The sequence below is a fragment of the Odontomachus brunneus genome, unplaced genomic scaffold (genome assembly GCF_010583005.1).
Source record: "Odontomachus brunneus isolate Ranch 3 - 2012 unplaced genomic scaffold, Obru_v1 Obru_scaffold_042, whole genome shotgun sequence".
Taxonomy (NCBI): Eukaryota; Metazoa; Arthropoda; class Insecta; order Hymenoptera; family Formicidae; genus Odontomachus; species Odontomachus brunneus.
The window spans coordinates 1,862,226-1,883,826 of NW_022639492.1; the positions used below are offsets into that span (position 1 = coordinate 1,862,226).

Consider the following 21,601-nt stretch of genomic DNA (forward strand, 5'->3'; position numbering starts at 1 on the left):
GAACTACATCGAACTTGATATCTTATATCTCATTTTAGTCAACCTTATAAATCAACTTATTATTCATTAATAATATACTCAATGTAAATTATAATATTGTAATATTACTATAAATTTGTTTAAGTATATTAAAATATAGGTAAATAATAAAAAACACAAAATCGTCGTGGAGCAAATGGATTTCTGCAGATGAGTTGAGAAGAAAAGTCGAAAATAATTCAGACCGCAAAGTGTTAAAGTATTCGAACATTCGTAATTTTGAACGGCAAATGTATGACTATTTTTGCTATATCTTCGTTAAGAATCAATGCAATTTTTCTACATATGCACTACATAATAAAACACTTCTTGAATATTGAAATTCAACACTCACCATTTTGTGTTCATCGATGTCCAATCAGAACCATCGGAACAATGTCTAGGAACAATCGGTGAAACAACACGTCGATGCATCCTGAACTGCGACGTTTCATGTTGATTGCACTTTATCTCACTTATGAGATAAAACGACAATTGCACTATATTTTGCTCGCAGCACGATTAATATTCACATTATAGCGACGTTTAATGAATATCCAGGCGATATCGATGAAATGTTTGGATTTATTTCGAAGCGAGATAACATGAATTCGATTAACGGATGATGGAAATAAAATATTAGCAAATTCACGTCGCGAATATTTGTCGCAGTACGATATGACTATCGGCACGTTAAGAACACACGTTTCACGAATTGCGTGAAAAAAATTACGTATCAAAAACGAATAATGTTCACGACGCGAGATAGAAAATACGGAAGACAATATTATTTAACACACCAGTGGTGTGAATAGCGCCACGACAATAAATATCGCGAATTAAAATCCGCAAGCGCGGAGTTGTCGCGAATTTTGCGCATGGTGGGGTACAATTTTATGCGTATATACTGCTAGAAATAGAAAGTAGAGGATCGTATTAGATAAATAGTTCCGAATAATTTTTGCGAATGATAGTGCAGCTCAAGTCAAAGTAAACAAATAAAATACGCGTTTATATAAATATATTAACTAAAGTTAAAACTAAAAAAAAAAATATTCAAGCTATTTGAAATATTGAACTTAATTAGCGTAAGCACTTGTAAAAAAACAATCTTCTATTTCCTTCTAACGTAACGTAAATATTCAAAAACACACAAAAGAATATATACTGCACTTAAGTAAATGTTACTTGTTTTAAGTATCCTGAAGATTTACATGTCTGTAATTATCCTCGTAGTCATCTGAAAGATAAACGGTCCAAAATATTGCAATCATAACAGTATTGCGCTATTTGTTGCTATTTGTTACGATTGCGATTTTTGAACCGGTTATCTTCCAAACGACTACGAGAATAATATTGAGATTTTATATCCTTAATCTACTCGTCCTAAGCTTTAAATCAATGTATCATTTTATTGGAATAATTAAAGTTTTACAAAATCCTATGAAAAAGTGCCAAAACTTGCACACTCTCCTGCATACTCTCCTTTAGAGTAAATATTCTCTATTAAAATTAACTACTGCTAAGAGAGGAAGAATAAACTGAGTAATTGTTTTTCTCAACAGCAGAATGATATTTTTCTGTGTGTGAATATGGAAAGATCTACCAGCATAGTAAATCGCATTGATTCCTACAAAATTTTCTACAACTATGTCTGAACTACCCACGTCTAAACACCACCTTGAAATCTTAGTATTTTGTCACTCACCAAATACGCGGAACTCGGGCTCTATTTTGTCCTGCTGTTTAAATCTGAAATCAAAAGATACAATTTTATCAGTCAGATTTAGAGACTCGAATGAATAAGCAAGTGCGTAATAGAGATACGAACGGATTAGACCTTTGCGGTCGTAATGCGAGTCGTTCTGCCACGATATCTCAGCTTACGACCGCGAAAGGTTAAATAGAGAAGTATAGCGTGTACGTGAACGTACCTTCGAGTCGAGTCTGCTCGGCCCGAACCGGATTCTCCGGTACGGCATCCGCGTTTTGCAGAAACTACATCCTCCGGAACTTCGTCTGCCGTGCGGCCGTTATTTTCGCGCGATCTGAATCAAAAATTGATTTGTCTGATTAGTTATAACAATAATAAGGTTACTTGGTAATGAGGACTTGGTGTGGACGGATTAGGAATACATGCCGGTTGAATTCTTTTTTTAAATCCGACAGAAATGGAATATCGCAATTATACACTTTAAATTTTACACCTTACTGCTCGCGATGACCCGAATACGACGGCCGCGACGCGAATATCGCGTATTCTTATTTTACGTTAACACCGATTCATCTCAAAAATTCGAAAATGATAGTCCACGTCGCTGAGGTGCTCGCTCGCGCGTGTCTAGGACTGTTATAGCTCCAAGCGCGCCGCGTACCCCGATGTGTTTATGTTGAAGGTCGCGCGACCTTAGACCATAAAGCTTGATCTACAATGTATTCTCTGTTTTCTGTTTCTTTTTCTCTTTATCTCTTCCGGTCTGAAATCTTAAGCCATAAGCCAGAAAAATATGGAGAACAAGAAACAGAAAGCAAAGAGCACATTGTAGATTAAATTTAATACGCGCGTATGACTCTGTGTACTCGTTGACAGTATAAATACGTTGTAAATCGAGTCAACGCGAGCTGACAAGCAACACACACGTTTGTTATATTACTACAATAAGAAAAAATGGTGAAATCAATGAAACTGTGCTTGAACGAACAAAATTCGTTCGAGCAAACGTTTAATCGATTAAACGAATACTACATACACGGAGAGAATTTCACTATAAAATTTTTTTGTAGTTGAGAAACATATCAACATATTGCCTTAATTTATTATCCTTCCATTCATATGTTCATCTTTATATTTTAGGAACTATTAGAACTACAAGATCTATTATTAAAAAAATTTAGTATTTTTCTTAGCAAAATAAACTATACTGACAATTTATTCTGTTTTTTGGTACTAAAAACTACTAAAAACTAAAAACATGATAAAATTCTCTCTCTCTCTCTCTCTCTCTCTCTCTCTCTCTCTCATATATATATGTATACCCTATGATTAGTCAGTAAATACAACGTATTGTTGCGCCAATTTGTCCACCGATTTGTTTACTCAACCACTCCATTTTCTCAGTGTATACAGAATATCCCGTGATTGTTGATGTGACATTTCGACGAATTTGTGAATTCAACTTGCGTATTAAAAATTTGCGATGTACCACTAAAAACTCAAGATCGGTTCGTCCGACACCATGTCCGCGTGTCGATTTCAAATTCCGTGATACTACTCGATATCTCGACTACGGCTACGAAGTTATTGCTCGCTGGATGCCTGTGGCATTCTGCACAGAGTTGCAGACGACGGCATTGCCTTTGGTGCTCGCACGACGTTGCAATTTCTACTCACGACGTGAATGCCGATTCACATTATGGAAATTTAACGTTCGACGAAAATTGAGCGCGATGCGAGAGCGAAAATTTCAAGGAATTCAAGACTCGTCAGGGGCACGAAAGGTCAAGGACCAGCAGTGTTAGAGCAACCCGCGGGACAACGATAACGACGACGACGACAACAACGACGTCGTGGTCGTTGTTGTCATCATGGCTGCTTCCGGGGAGCGAACGACGGCGCGCAAAAGCGGAAGCTCCTTGCACTAGTTGCATTTCCTGCGCGTCGCCGTTGTCCTGCACAACGTGGCAGGCCAATTCGGAAATTGGAACGTGACCGTGCGGTGAATTTACGACCGAGCATCTGGCGTCAGCTTAATAAAGCTTCCGCGGCGGCGGTTTCGAGCTGACTTAATTAGCTCCTGCTTCCTCTCTTCTCGCGTCCAGTCTACCTTTTCTTCTCTCTCTTTCCCTCCCTTTCTCTCTTTCTCTCTCTTTCATCTTAGATTCTCTCATTGCGGCTCGTAACAATGGTCTTGTTTATACTGGGCTGCCCTGGTCATTCTCGAGTCACGTCCTGACTCATCGTCCTACCGTCTCTTTCTCCCTGAGTATCTCTCTCTTTCTGACTTCCTAATTAAAGACACGACCATAATGTGCAGGTCTGTCCGAACGTCATTTTAGAAACGAAAAGTCGAGAGAACTTTTCGCTAAAGCGCAGCAAACCAAATCTTAATACAGTCTTCATATTATTAACCATTTCCAAATCGTTCATTTATTTATTTAAACAGCCATTTATCTAACAAAATATAATCTTATCTTTAATGAAAATCCTCTTATATAAGAGGATTTTTCTAAAATTAAAAGAAAAATATTCTAAACACAATATTCTTAAAGTTAGAGAAATTTCGCCTCTTATCTACAATATGAATCTTGGTCTCAACAGAAATTTTTTCAAATAAGGCATTTTGCATCAAATAAGGATATTCCTTTTGACTCAAAAGAAAAGAAAAAGTTAGAATAATATCTAGTAGATTGCCGATTTAATAGTTTACTTCATTAGAACAGTAATATTCTTTTGATAAGAGTCTCCACTTAGAGTATGAAATTATAGATAATAGCATTTTGCAACTAAATTTCTTTTAAGTGTTTTTAGAATATTTTCCTTTTGGTTTTAGAAAAATCCTCTTGAGGCCATATATACTGAGAGAAATAATAGGTGGATATATATAATCCCGAAAAAAGTACCAAAATTCTAAAAGTAGGACAATGTCCCAGAAAGTCACAATCGTAAAAATTGAGTAAAAATTCCCAAAAAGGAATAATCTCTCGAAATATTGAAAGCATGAAATTGTCAATCACTATAATTGTTAATAACTTGTCGTATAACTTGATGCTTTCGATATTTTAGAAGATTATTCCTATAGTTTTTGAAATTGTGATTTTTTGAGACAATGATATGCTTCCAATATTTTAGAAAAATTTCAGTACATTGTACTATTATGTGATTTTTCAGGTTTGTGACTTTACAGAGCGTTGTCCCGTTTCACAAATTTCGGAATTATCTGTCAAATAATATCTAAAAAATAAAAATATATATTTGGTGATCAGCTCGTTTTAACTTTGATGAAGAGCTTGAGAGGAGAGTTTAGTGCTAATAACATTTTTATTTAAATCTAGATAGTTTTTTTTAAACAATAAACAATTGCTTTCATGGAAAAAATTAAGGTTTTAAAAAATTTATATTTTATTTGAAAAATATTTCGTACTAATATGAAAATAAATACTGATTAGTATTATATCTTTTTTTATTTTTTCGATACTTTTCTCTCAGTGTATAAGAATATTTCCGCTGAGAATAAGATTATATTGTTTTAGGTATTGAAATGAAAAAAAGATGGGGCCACTTCTTACTTTAATCAAATGTTGGACAATAATTAGCCCAAAAACACGTACATATTCGTACAAAATATAATGAGGAAAGAAAGCTAAATTGTTTTCGTGGATAAAAAATTTCTGGAGCGAAATTAGCACGTTCACATCCGGCCACATCCGTCCCCTCATCCTTTACGCGCGCGCGCCGAATTATTAAAGATTTCTAAACGGCGTTAACTCTTAATTACTGCCACACGTAATTACGTGAGTTTGCGCGCGTGATGGTAAATACAGGCGTAATTGCAACACGGTCTAACGATGATTATAACACAATGGCGGTGTTTGTCGCGCGCAACGGTATCACAGGGTTCACCTACTGCGCTACCTGCACGTTAAGCTTCACGTCGCATCGCAGGCACGTGCGCGCGGAAATTTGTCGAAGCTCCTCGGCAACGTGAGCTTCCGCATCGTAACGAGCTTACGCTGAGCCGCCCAGCGTTTCGCGACACGCTCGCGAGACGACAAATAAAAAATGTGATTTCCGGCGCGATGTGACACAAACTACTTGCAATCTAATTACCACGTGTCAGATGCATCGGCAGATTTCATATTGCGGTCTTTACATCGCGGAGTGAAGTGCAGCGATGGAATCGCACGCTTTTTCAAGCGAAATGTCAGCAAAACTTGCGTTATCAAGCGCGTATGCCTAACACAATTCAATTATTACTATATCGTTTCCGTTGATTCATTAGTTTCCCTATAACCCCTAGAATTTATCTAAAGGTGAAGAGCGTATTATTTGAATAAAGCTTCCTGTATCGAAATGAGGATTTCGTTGTTGAAAATTTGCTGTACTAGACCGAAATTTGGTTAAAATGCGATTAACAATAGTAATTGACGATAATTGACCAAAAAATTTAATTATCGCTTATGTTTTGCTTCCTCACAAGTACATCCTACGTGACTCAAACAAAAAATAAGGAAATGCTAACCAAAAAGGGTTTGGTCGCATGTACCAAATATTTTAGTTCCAAATATTTTAAATATAAAAATAATGTTTATATAAAAATAATTAAAAAAATAATTTCATATGGCGATTAAACTAGGGGGATATCCTTCATGTCCGACTTTTTGTACCTACCTACATTGAGAAAAAAATACTTGAAAATTTATTTGTGGGATATATAAAGGTTATTTCTGAAATGAACTTTATACCTCACAAACGAATTTTTACAAGAGAATGCTCGGAATAAAGGAGATCTTATTTTTATTCCAAAAATACTCGATACATTAATAATACTGAGAAAAAAATACTTACAAATCTATTTGTGGGATATATAAAGTTTATTTAGGAAATGAACTTAATATCCCACAAATTAATTTTCAAGTATTTTTCTCAGTATAATTAATGTGTCGAGTATTTCTGGAATATAAAAATGAGATTTCCTTTATCACTCTTCGAGCATTCCCTCGTAAAAATTCTGCCCGCATGATCAACGTCCTTTCCCGAAAAAATTAAGTTTTCTTCGGATTCCGTTTGGCGGAAGATGCGAACTTTCGTCAGCCGTTTTCGGTTTCAAAGGCAATCCTGACAGCAAAAATCTAAGCGGATTATCACACGCGGAAAAAGAATTTAATATCTTACAGGAGTTAAAAGATAGCTCTGACAGCTAAGATGCGTTATTGAAATAGAGACTGCTAAATGTCACCGAAACTAAATTTATTTGCTATTTGAACTTCGACGCTGCGGCGAAAAAATATTCGCTACTACAGAGACAAAAAGTTCACATTATTATAATTTCGTATCTCTTTCAAATTATACTTCACACTCGTCGAAAAGTATGACACTGACGCCTCGCATTACAAGTCCAAACGTACATTTCCCGCTAGTTCTTACTATATATCAATAATTAATGCTTTAACGAAAGCATAAAAATCAATGTGTGTCTCGTACTTACAAGAGTGCACCATTTGATCCTCACATCACAGAAGGATGATTCTACGTCCATCGGAAGTGCAACAATTTTCCCTTTCCAGCGGTTCTTGTTTCCAGTCGCTACGACGTCTGGAAGCGAAGTTATTAACGATTGAATCGACTGATTTTTTATCACTGCGAGTAAGACGCTTCGCGACGCGCGAATGGAATGTGTGGTACGCGGCTACTGCTTCCGGTAAGTTACCTTGCGTAAGTGAAAGTATGCCGCGGCACGGCTCATGCTACCTCTCCCTACCTCTCCCCTCTCCCCTCCGCACGTCTCAGAGCAGCGTAGCTCCGCTCAGTTGCTCGCTGTAATTGCTCGCGTGCGGTCGTTTACCTCTCACTTGAGGAACCAATGTGCACAGAGAAGAGGATATTCCTATGTTTCTTCTTCCATTCTATCTTTATTTTTGACATGTTAATCTGCAAATGAAATCACGTAGTCAAACGAAAGTAAGTCACTTGTACGAATATATATTTTATATGATATATAATATATATTTTATATATATAATCATATAAAATATATATAATATATATTTCATATTATATATTTAATATATATAATATATATAATATATATATTTTATACGATTATATTTATTTAATATATATAATCATATAAATAAAAATATATAATATATATTTTATATGATTTTTTCAACAAAGAAGAAACCGTGCTTTTATTATTCCAAGATAATTTCCATGAATGAAAAGCGTAAAATATTGGATCGAGAATATATGTTTTTAAATGTGCGTTATGCCCCAGGTTTCTTTCTATCCACTTAAAGCTAACACACAAATTGACAATCACTTTTTCCTATATAAGCAACAATACACGAATTTCATTGAAAGAATTTTAAAACCATGCATTTGGGTAATGTGTTATATTTTTATTTGAATATTATAATAGTCAATTATAAGACGTGCAACATGATTATGTTGATGATAATGATGTCTTTTTCCGATATTTTAATTTATTATTAATCATCAAAACGGGCATTCCGCTGATTTAATGAGCAAAAGCACGGATTGTTCAAGTTGCCTGAGTTTATTATTTTGATAACACGGTTGCTTCAACGTATTCATTTCATATACGTTCATTTAAACGTGTGTGAGAGCTCGGTCGTTCCTCTCTGAAAAAATATAAGTATGAATTATATTTGTTTTTTTTTCGTGCAGGAAATTAAAGAGAAGTAAAGTGAAGTAATAACTGCAATATGGACTCATTTGCTTGCAATTATTCGAGAGTTGAAATATTTAAAGTAGGTTCTAAAATTTCAACTCGGGTTCGCTCCTCGCAAAATTTTATTACCGAGATATGTGCTTCGCTGAATTTTTTCTCAGTTGCGCGAAATCTAATGTAGTATATCGATTTAATCTAAACGAGAAAACGATATGTCTGAAATCGTTAATTAACCATATACGCGGGCGATTTCGCGCTTCTTCGGTTCTTTTGCCGTCGACTCGTGTTTCGCACTAATTACTATACCACGCACAGTAATACAGTTGAAATTCACTCTCGTCGAGTTAATGGAGCAGCAATGCGACCGCGCGTATCTTCGATGATTACGGCACACATCTAATAAAAAAAAGTCTATCTTCTACGTCGAAAATGATCGATGTCGAGCGACAAACGCGAACGTGAATAGGCTACATAGAGTTGTTTGCGTTTTTTGTTCATCGCGACGACAACAAGAGCAAAAACGACGGCGCGATAAACGCGATGCGCGAGCCCGCGCTCATCGTTTTCGATAATAATTTCGTTATTACGATGACGGTGTCGGCCGATATTGATGAGAATCAGCATGGATGTTGCAGCAACATCACCTGTTCATACATATTGAACATTGTGTTTACCGTATGTAGTGACGGAATCAATCCGTGTGTCTCCGATATTAATTTAACTCGCATAAATTTCCCGCGACTAACGAATTAATTTCTGCTACTCCGACAAGCAAATTTTGCGCAACTAATTATTGAGTGAAAATCACGATTGAATAGTGCAATATTCAGTACACGTTCAGACACGCCAACGTTTCTTACACATTTAACATTTTATTTGGTAATGCTGTTGGCAATGTTGTTGCTTTCAAGCAACAATGGGCTAGAACATGGGCTAGAACAATAGATGCAGGATACATTTGTTTAACGTCGTTGCTTCAGAGCAACATCTGGTTATCCGTTTTGTTCGTCAGTGTTTCAGTAGTCAGTGTTTCGATTTTTGCTACTAAGAGAAAGACTTGAAAATTTATTTTTGCAAGATATATAAAGTTTCTTCACAGAAATAAACTTTATTTCACAGAAATAAACTTTACATTCCACAAATAAATTTGCAAGTATTTTTTTCTCGATGCAGATGACAAAAATTGTGGAAAATATATTAATGTTTCAAAAACAGTGCAAAAACACTGCATCATTTACTTCATTCAAAAATGTTTCCTTAAATTTTTTTGAGTATACCAAATAAAGGATAACTTCAGAAGTAAATCCCGTCAAAATTTTATTTCACATTAATTCTGCAAATCTCTCCTATTGAAGACATTTAGTGAGAAATCTGGAGATATAATTCTATACACACTCTTTTTATATCTTGATGCAATCTATATTGAGGGAAAAAATATCTAAGAAATAAAAAATATTTATTTGTTGGGTACTAATAATACATCTACGTATATACTAATGAAAAATTTCTCAAATAAAAAATATGCATTTCCTGAAAACCTTGTAGTTTTTCAGGAAAGTAATTATTTATTCCACTTAAATAATAAAATTTAGATTTAAGTAAATACATTATATATTACCATTCACTAAATAAATATATTTTTTATTTTTTAGACATTTTCCCTCAGTTTAAATTAAAATTAATATAGAATTAACATTATTAAAAATAAATTAACACAGAACCAAAATTTCATCGCGTGAAAATACATGGTAGTATTGCAGCGCAGCGTGATAACGTTTAAAAAAAAACTCCCCCGATTTATTGTTCGTTATATTTAGTGCGCGGTTCATGATCTGCAAATTATAATCCAGTTAAGGAATAATGAGAGGCTAACCGAGAAAGCTTCCGGCCCTACATTTGCACGTCGTTGATTTGATATAGGTACGTTAATCGCTACATTCGTAATGTTTGCTTCTCACATCTCGTCGCGCGCGTGCTGTTGAATATTAAAAAGATATTTCCGAATTTTGCAGCGGGAAGCGCGTTTTGACGCGTTCGCGTCGAGCCAAAACGAGCGAATTCGTATACAACGAGTTGGTACTCGCAAAGAACTCGGTCCCCCATTCCTATCTATGGTGCACAGCACCGTCGAAATGACCGTTGATATCCGTAATGACATTACCGCCGCTCGTACGAACGTAGTATCAGTCATGAGCAGTCTCGTTGGGATCCTGCTTTCGCGAGATATCGCGAGATACGACGCGTCGTTATAATGCGAATACGCCGCTGTTTTTTTATTAATAATCGCCAAATGAGTGGGCCACTCTCGAAAAATAGAACAGTGCGTTTACATCGCGTGGTACATACACATCGGAACGAAAATTAATTCGCGACAATCCCACGATCAGGATTTGAAAGAGGGATGGAAAGAGACGAGAACGCGGAGACACGCACAGCCGAGAGCGCATGTCGACAATACGCGTCTCATTATTGAATCGCGGCCCGTATGAATATTTATGCTAATTCATAACGTTTAATAACTCACACGACGAAATTATTTGTGACGCGAATTTTGAGGTACATTTTATCGTGCGCGATCTGCGAAATTCACCGGGCAGATATTGTCAAACGAATTGTTTGTCGTGCATTGAATGTTCCCTCGTTTTACCTTTGCTTTATTTTCCAAAGAATGTTTATTCGCGTCCGACAGACAACGCACTCAAAAACGCCGATTTTCCATTACCGTGGAAAATACGGCCGATTAGTTGCATATTGTTTCAACTGGCTACATAAAAGAGGCCCGAGTGCATATGCAAGAATTGCAAGCAAAATTAAAATTAAAAAGCACACATAATCGCCGCGTGGAAAATTACATGTGCATTTACAAATACCAAAGAACATTTGACTATTTTTTAACATTTCGTCAATATTAGCATGATTATTGATTAATATTAAAGTATATAAAAGAACGAACTACGAAAAACGACGATTTCATTAATTAATTCGCCTATCGACGTACGATCGGTATATATTCGAATGAAATTATAATCAAGTCAAAATCATCTGTGCACACAGGCATTATATATATTTAAAATATGATAATAAATAAATAAATAAATTATATATATATATAATATATATAATATAAATAAATAAATATATATATATATATATATATATTAACAGTCACGCTACCTTTGATGTAGCGTATACCATTTACGTGCTATTCGTGGTTTTGTTCAAGGGAAGGAACAAAATTTGACGCGTTACCGCTTCAAATATCGCGCCATGTGAACAAGTAATACCCGATAAAAGCGACAGAATCTTCCTACACGGTGATATGGAATTATGTACCATAATACGTCTTCGTTATACGTAACGCAACTCGAAAGTTATGCTTCTAGCGGAAGGGACTTTGTAATCCTGATTAATAACTTGAAAGTACGCTCATAAAAGGGATTTCCAAAGTAAAAAAGATTTTTAATACAAATCTCTGCATTCCCCCATACGGAGCTGCTTTCCCAGCATTTTCTTTAGTAATCAATGTGCAAGCGGAACGGGGAGAGAGGGAGAGTATTGTCGGACTCGATTAATTTTACTCTTTTGTCAGTTGTCTTTTATGTAAAAAAAATTTTTCTGTCGCTTCTATACATGCACTTTCGCAGCGATTTGACGACGTGTCGTATACACTGAGAGAAAAATATTTAAAAAACAAAAAATACTTAATTCGATGCCTACTGATAAAACATTTATTTGCACTAATGTAGAATATTTTTCAAACAAAAAAAAAAAATATATATATATATACATTTTTCTTCAGAACATTACATAGAAAAAGGGACATTCCCGTTTGGGAAATATCTTTATTTCTGATAATCTGTTAATCTCAAAATGAAATTATATAGCGTTAAACGAAGACAAATTATTTGCAAGACTATATTTTATATCAATATGATTCAACGAAAGAAACCTGTCATTCAAAAATAATTTTCAGTAATAAAAAGCACAAAATCGAATTGAGAATATGATATTTTTGAATATATGTTATGCCTCAAGTTTTTTAAACTCAGGTCCACTTAAAGCTAATATACTTAAATTAACAATAATTATTTCATCATTATGTTAGCATTGTTTTATACATGAACAAAGACATAATTTTGCTAGAAGAATTTCAAAGTCTTAAATTTCAATATAATGTTATAACTTTTTAAAAATATACTAGTTTCGTAAGAAGTACAGTATGATTATTTTGATGGTAATGATATATCCTCTTCTGACATTTAAAACCATTACATTCTCAATCTAATATTTTGTGCTTTTCATTAATAAAGACTATTTTTAAATAATAAGAACATAGATCTTTTTCTTCATTGAAAATCATAAAATATATTCTTGCAAATAACTTATCTACGTTTAACGTTACATAATTTAATTCGAAAGTTAACATATCGAAAATAAAGATATTTTCCAAACAAGAACATCCTTTCTTTTTAGTGTAGCTTTTCATGGAAGTAACTGTTCACTCCATCCAAATGAAAGAATTGAGATTTCGATAAATATATCATTAATATCCATCGACTAAATAAGTTTTTGATTTTTTAAATATCTTCTCTCTCGGTGTACTTTCGCGCGTAACCCAGATCCGCGTTTTCAACTGGGCTGCCTCAATCCCCGAAAATTATGTTCCTTTCAAACCACGCAATTCGATCTCGACGCAATTGAAATTTCACTGGCCGCTTTTTTCCGTTTTTTTTTACGAATCTGTGCGAGCGTGGTGCCCGATTCGCGTCGATGCGCAACGCCACGTGTGCGAACGACAGACAGACGGCGATAGCTGTGCGCAATTACGCATCTCGTGAAACCGTAACGTATGTTATGCCCGACCGGTTATGCGACGCGGTGGATACACGACATCATCGCGGCGACGGCGACGGCTGCGTTCGTTGGCGCGTGCACACACAATGTCGCGAAACCGCGTATATATGACGTCGTGCCCGAAAGTGCGTGAATTATCCGGCAACTCGTTACACGTATTGCGATCCCTGCCGGGATCGATCAGTTGCATTTATCCACGACCGTTTCCCTTTCGTCGTTTTTCACGCCGCACCCTCCCCTCTACAGGTGATCTCGTTACGCCGAAACGAACTAGGTTAATTCCACCGCAAACCGAATTTCATATCCACAGTAATGACAGCTCGTTAATATCGCGATCAACGAGTTGAGTCGAGAAACAAAAATGCATATTTGATTACGCGGAAAAAAGAGAAATTAGCTAGGCCAACAGGAATCTGCGCAGCTGAATCTCGTTATAATATACATACAGAGGCTATGTCAGTATTGGAAATCTATATACTATAGATGTTATATATATTATAGATTTTCAGTATTGACAATGAATATCCAAACGTAGCAAAAGAAGATGTAGCTTTTTTGTTTCACATAAATTATTTTCAATTTTACTATGTTCTTAGTAGTCCAAAAATAGACTGTTAATAAGATCCAAGTAAGATCTTGCCAAGGAGCATAGTAAATTTCTAGCTAGAAACATAGTAAGTGTTTTAATATAGCACATTTCCTAAAATATAAGTCACACATGTGAAATGTAAGAATAGCGAATTACTGTAGAACGTCCATCTATTCCAGCTACAAAATCCTCTACAGTAATTTTTATTCATAAAATTCTCTTTGAGTATGGATACCTAAAAATACACTTGTCAAAAGGCATATACATATTTAATTGTGAGATTGCGATATAGCAATAATAGTAGCTAAACTTTTAGCTATAACAACAAAATTTCAGTTAAGGTAAATGTTCCAATAATTAAACCTTGTTCCAATAATTGAAACATTAAAAATATATTTATATTTAATACTTCTAAAAGTCTTCGAAATTTTGTTGAAGAAATACTTATTTATACTAATTTGTAGTATTATTTAATAACCATTCAACTACTAAGTTTGTATTGTTCAGTAATTAGGACATGATTCATTTTTCAGTTCAATTACTAGTACAACTGGCATTATTTAACGTATCTCATTAAAATTATAATTCATATTTATCGATTATTTTATTTCTTATTATTTCCCAATCGCTGAAAACCAAGATTTTACATAAACATTAATTTTTTTGCAATTTCATTAATTACTTATTAATAAAAATGCTAATTATATTCTCTTATTAGTTTAGTTATTTACCTTATAGCAGCAAAAACACACTTTCACGAAACCATGATTAGATGCGGTAGTGAAATCTTTTCTTCCCGTGTAGTTGATTGTAGTGCCCGGAACGATTAAGACACACTGGCTGCGTTCTGATATTTACTGCCAGTTCTGAAAATTTATAATATACATAATGTAAACATAGTCGGTGTACAGGGCTGTGGGGCGCGTCGTCTACGAAATGCACTTGCTACTTACGATACGTATTTCCACTCGAGTGTCTGTTAAAGGTTAGACACCTGTGATCAAGACGCTGTCGACACTCGATCGCAAACAGACGCGTGAACGAAGAAGTTAGCTGCGGACAGTGTCTTTCGAACTATTTGTCTTACACAAATTACGAGATCGGAATATTTCTTATGGGAGCAAGAAGTATGTCGTCCTACCGTAATGGAAGACACTTGTCTCTCTTTAATAATCGCCACTGAAATGACGCGCCGGCAACTTCACATCGGCTACTTCGTTTTAACGCGTTCTGATTCGTAGAAGCGCCGAATACCCGCAAGTCGCGTTAATTGGTCCGCGAAATCATGATTTGGCGCGTTTCTCAACAATTTGTTCGTGTATCGAGTGAAAGATAAATGAATGTTAACAAGCGAATGAGTAACAAGTGCCAAAGCTCTAGCTCACAGTCTTGCTTTAAGCCATAAGCAAATTGACAAACCACAGTTGATTATCCTTGGAATAATGGTTAGTGAATTTGCTTATGGCTTAAAGCAGAATTGTGGAGTAGAGCTAAATGTTCGGAACGATAAACGAGCCGAGCCGAGTCGAGCAAGGAGAATGCATATTTGGTTAGTTAATCATGGTTTCTAGAACCAAATGAAACACGGGATATCGAGCCGTAGGACGCACCGTTTACGAAATGTTGATATCTGCTCCTTACGCTATGTCTGCAAGCCGGCGTCTATTAGAGGTTAGAGGTCGGACATTGACGACCCAATCTATACGTTGTTCTTGTTGACATTGTCGTGAGCGGACGCGTAGACGGAGAGACTTGCAGCGGACGGTGTCTTTCAAGTTGATTATATGACACAAATTATGAGTGCGAAACGTTTCTTACAGAAGCAGGGAACAGTCGTTCCTCTGTAGTGGAAAACACTTGTCTCCAGTCACGGCGCTCTAATCACAGTAAAGGCCTTCACACACACTTTCCGTAATAGTAACCGTAAGACGTAACGTAAGAATTGACCAATTACGATGGAGTATTCACAAAAATGGCGACCTTATGTTTCGACGATTTTCAACGTGATTGGTCAATTCTTACGTTACGTCTTACGTTACTGTTACGGAAAGTGTGTGTGAAGGCCTTAAAGATGGGTGGGCAACTTCACGCCGGTTACCTAGTTTTTACGCATTCTGATTCGTCAAATGTCGCGAGCCCATTGATTAGTCCGTGAAAATCGTAATTAACCGCGTTTTTCGAACGATTATGTTGTATCACGAATCCATATATCGATAAATGAGTGACAAATGAAGCATCTGAAACAATAAACGAACCGAATCAAAAAATGAAAATGTATGGTTGATTGATTAATCATGATTTTTTGAAACGAACAAAACAGTGTATTGAACTGTAAGATATGTCGTTTATGAAATATTTGTACTTACTACTTACGATACTTACGATACATATTTTCACTCCGGCGTCTGTTAGTGAGGAGGAGAAGAAGGAGAAGGGGGGACGCTGACGATCCAGGCTACGGGACGTTATTAATGAGCGCGTTCAGCGGAAAAAGTGCTCAGTGAGTAATCAGCGATTATTGGTTCTTACTGTTAGATCCCTAGACCAATTATATTAACGAATTGCTCAACTGTTGTGCAACTGTTGAGTTCGTTGAACGCACCCATTGTTAATACTCGATCGCGAGCGGACGTGTGTACAAAGAGACTTGCCGCGGAGTGTCTTTCGAGCTGATTTTACGATGCAAATTACGAAATCAGAATGTTTCTCGCAAAAACACTTGTTTGTTTTTGTTTGTTAATATTAGAAAATATTCGTCTCTCTGAAGCCCATTCTGCAATAATCGTAAGAGTATGCAGTAAAACATAAGCTCATTGATCAGTGGTATTCTTAGGCTGGGGACAGAAAAACTTAAGCAGTGATAAAATTGACCAATCACAATCGATTATTCTTTGATCATAAAGAGAATCGTCGACAGTAATTGGTCAATTTTCTTACTGTTAAGTTTTTCGGTGTGTCTCCAGCCTTGCAGTCTTAGAATAATGGACTATAGTTGGTCAATTTGCTTATTACTTACGTTTTATTATATGTTTTTACAATTATTATAAAATGAGCTTGATAATCGCTCTCGAAATTACATGCCAGCAACTTCATACCGATCACTTGTTTTCATCGTTCTTGTTTCACGTTCTGATTCGTTGGCGGTTCGAATGTCGCGTTGATTAGGCTAGAAACATAGAAAAACTTATGCAGTAAGACGTAAGCAGTAAGCAAATTGACTAATCGCAGTTGATTATTTTTCGACGTTCTGATTTATTGACGGTTCGAATGTCGCGCTGATTAGGCTAGAAACATAGGTTGCGTTCCGTTTCACGCATTATGCGTGCATTGCCTACAATATACGTAACATGAACTATAGATAAATGCGCGCATATGCGTGAAACGGAACGCAACCATAGAAAAACTTATGCAGTAAGACGTAAGCAGTAAGCAAATTGACCAATCGCAGTTGATTATTTTTCGACCGTAAAGAGAATAGTCGATTGTGATTGGTCAATTTGTTTATTGCTTACGTCTTACTGCTTAAGTTTTTCTGTGTGTCACAGCCCTTATTCTGTAATTATCTATATAATTATCTGCACTTTTTGATCAATCGAGCCCATGTATCGATAAATCAATGTTGGGTAAGTGAGTGAGTGACAAGTGGCCAAGTGTTTGGAACGATAAACGAGCCGAACCGAGAAACAAAAATATACGCTCGTTCAATTAACCGCAATTTCTGGGACGATTAAAACGTGGCGTAGAACGTGCTGTTTACGATTCTTTGGCTTGCTACTTGCGACATGCATCCTTGCTATAACGCCTATTAAGGCCTATCTAGACAAACTATAATCACGTAATATATATGCATAAAGAAATCGAGCAATCATAATCCGTGCAATAAGAGATGATCTTATTCCCCTTGTCCACAACCTTGCTTTAATCTTTAAGCCGTAATAAATTGACCACAGTCGATTATTTTAAAAATAATCAACTGTGATTGGTCAATTTCTTACAGCTTAAGAATTAAAGCAAGGTTGTGGGTAAGGGCTTAGATACGTAATTAATTAATTTCCTTGTGCATATACGTTATGCTATTATGCAAGTTTGTGTGAATAGCTCTTTACAGATTAAAGTTCGGACACAGACTATATTCCGATATTGACTGCCAATACTGAAAACCTATAGTATACGTGATATAAGCTATATATATAAATTTTCAGTAGTAGCAGTGAATATGGAAACATAGCCTGGGCACGTATTATGGATTTTTCGGAATCGATTCCGATCGGAATATTTCCGTTATTCTCTAGATTTCTATTATCTTTTCTAGGGAAAACAAAATTATTTCGATCGAAATTGATTCCGAAGAGTTCTATAATACGTTCCCTGAAGTGTTAGTTTAGCTAAAAGTTGCAAAAAGCAACTCTCTAGCGTCGAAATCGAAACATTTTTTACCGAGATAGATAGAGAACAGCGGCCTAGTCTACAATAGCTCTACAATAACTTAGCCTTAAGCTTTAAAAACTTGACGAATCACAATTGATTATTCTCCTTACAAGTTTCTTCTCACTACCGCGACTAGCGCCTCCGCGTCGAAAGGACGCGCTGACAACTTCACGACGGTTACTTCGTTTCGACGACATTTTGATTCGGCGACATGCCGGACACAGTGCGAGTGACGAGTGATCGGTATCACAGGATCATGAAACGTGTCGATTAGGCTGCGGAATTGCAATTAACTGCATTATTCTGACCGATTTGTGTTTGGGAATTGGATGAGCGACAAGGGGACGCGAAATGGGCGAGTGACAAATAATCCAGTGTTTGTGATGATGCAACGGCCAACGAGAGGACAGCCGACGTCGACGATGACGATGACTGGTAAGTGAATAATCCATTTATTACTCGTCTCAAATAACAGTGATTTACTCCCTCTTCTAATTGCAATCTCGCGGTTAAGGACAAAGCTTATATTCTGAACTCTCTTTTATCAATAAAAGTACCTCTAAAAGAGACTTGTGAGTTTTCTGAAATCTATAAGCCACATTTAGAGACATTTTTATTGACAAAAGACCGTGTTCGTGATGCCGAGTGCAGAAATATATGTCCGATTTTCCGTGGCGTCGTTAATGTCCTTTGCTCTCTCGAGATGTCGTCACATGCACGCGTGTGATGTCGGCGTTCAAAAAAGAAAGCTACGGCAACTTCGCGCTATCATTCGAAAATGTCCAGTTTAGTCTTGCAACGCACTCCGAATCGGATGTGGTGGACGAGAATGACAAACAGTCGTTGTAAATCGCACGATCGACACTCGGAATCGCGTTTGAAACTGCGTTCTTCGATTGATCTGTATCTGCGTGATGAGCGAGCGATAAATAAATGTACAGTAAGTGGACAATAAGTAATCAAGTACGATGATTCGTAGGTGTCCGGAATAGTGCAGCCGGCGAGAGGCAATGGCTTCGAGAGTTCGTCAGTGAGTCAATTGGTGAGTCGATAACCAAATCAATGATCCAGTTGTTAATCTCAGCTCTCGGGCATCCACTCGCGCCGTTTCCATTGTCCTGATTGCAGTTCTAATTACCATCTCGCTATACCGAAATATATGCAACGTTAAAATAGGTTAGATTAGCGGCATATATGTGTGTGACATTAAGTGCATGTAGGAATTGAATTACGCTCCGGCAACAACAATCTGATTGGCAAACCATGACCTCACTTAGAGATAAATATAATATTGAGAATAAAATATTAAAAAATCAATGCATTGATGTATAAATTTCTTTGTAATTAATGTAAAATATACATTTATATTCAATATATTAATTTATATAGTAGGATAAATTAAATAATTTTTCCAACGTTGCTTAAAATACCTGTTATTACAATTGTGCTTAATGTTGATTTTTTTTATAAATATACGAATCCCGTATTACTTTATAAATATATAATAGGAAGCTCGTTAATATTTCATTGGTCCTAAAGTAACAATTTATATTAATCTTGAATGTAGCATTTGTGTATATGCGTAAAAATGTTCTTATAATATGTCAATTTCTTAATATTTAATATGTTTAATATTAATGTATAATATTCATATTAAATATATTAATTTATATGTAATATATAAAAAAATTAATATATTAATATAAAAATATTTTTTCGTGTATGTGTGTGTACAAATGCTACATTCAGGATTAATATTAACGCCAATTGATATTTTAGGGATTAATGAAATATCAGCGAACTTTCTATCGTGTTTATACAATAACATAGAATTCGTAAATTTTTTGTTAAAAAGACAACATTGAGTGCAATTGTGAGAAGTACCATGAAGCAACGTTGGAAAAGTTATTCAACTTGGACCGCGGCATCTCTCAGTTGTGGTTTACATAGGCAGCTATACTATTTCCTTTATCAAGACAAAATAAGTTCTCGCTATGCTTTTTTTAACACACAGACACACACATACGCATACACACACATATTCTCGTTTTTCATAGAACTTCGCGCCGATAACGATACAAACAAACGGGCGGATCGTTGTACACGGAGTGTGTATACATCCAGGACATCGTTCGAATACGCAGTAGCGATTCCATTGTTCCGCAAAAAGTTAATTTGTTGAGTACTGCGTGCGCTTGCGTGACCGAGGCGCTACGCCAGCTGGACGCTTTTTCGACGAACGAGCTGCCGTTACGTCGCGCGCGCATGTTTTGTGTGCTTTATTAAAACTCGCTTCATTCGCAGGATCCGCTCCGTTTCCGGATCCACGATATCTCGCGCTGTTCATGTCGCATTTTTAATTCCCATGAGGGATCTCCCTTTCTTTCGGCCGACGCGCAATCATCGGGACGCCGCGCTGCCGTGGCTTTTCGCGAAATAACGAACCGCGTTTGCGAGTTACGTCGGGGTTTTCCGCTCGAAACGGCGGATTGCCTTTTCAGCGAGAAATGGTGTTCCGAAAAAAAAAAACAGAAAGGAAAGACGACGTTTTTATTACGCGGTATTTTGTAGTTTCGGCCAATCCGCGTGTACATTCCATTTACACTCTCTTCTCACTTTAACTTATCTGATATCGTTAAAAAATTTTAAAAGAAATAATAAAATTTATGTATATATATATATATATATATATATATATATATATATATATATATATGTATACACGTATATGAATCAGATTTAATATTATAATACTGTGAGAAGAAAAATATCTGAAAAATAGAAATTATTTATTTGGTGGGTATCAATAACATTATATTTAAATCTAAATTTTTTCCTTTAAATAGATTAAACAATTTTGTGATAAACTTTTAAGCAATTGTATATCTCCTTACGTGAAAGAAAATTATTTTTCTATGTAAGAATACATTATAGAAAAGTACTTGAAAATTTTACTTGTGATATATAATATTATTTCTGTGATAATAAATCTTATATCCCATAAATAAATTTTTAAAACACAAAGTATTATAAATATGTACTATTAAAAACGCTTAATAAATTTTCAATAGTATTTTTTCTCATTCTTTGAATATTAGTGTAAGTAAATATGTTGTTAGCACCCACAGAATAATTTTTTTGATATTTTTTGTCTCAATATGTAATGTTCACACTGCATTATATAATTATTTATAAATAAATAGATATACAAGGTGCTTCAAATAATGTTATATAGAGAAAACTTATATGGAAAAAAGTTACGTATGTGTGTGTGTGTGTGTGTGTGTGTGTGTGTGTGTGT

The 21,601-nt window shown here is 35.7% G+C and overlaps 1 protein-coding gene and 1 long non-coding RNA gene across 7 annotated transcripts in view; one reads left to right on the top strand and one right to left on the bottom strand.

Moving 5' to 3' along the window:
- LOC116844583 overlaps positions 1-21,601 on the top strand; it is a 414,325-nt gene that overhangs the window by 82,637 nt on the left and 310,087 nt on the right. The gene's annotated exons all lie outside the window — the stretch shown is intronic.
- On the bottom strand, positions 1,144-15,733 carry LOC116844589. Its single transcript, XR_004378103.1, has 6 exons — positions 14,826-15,733; positions 14,604-14,738; positions 7,446-7,666; positions 7,224-7,330; positions 1,953-2,066; positions 1,144-1,770 (listed from the first exon to the last, which is right to left on the bottom strand). It is a non-coding gene; the product is annotated as an uncharacterized LOC116844589 (long non-coding RNA).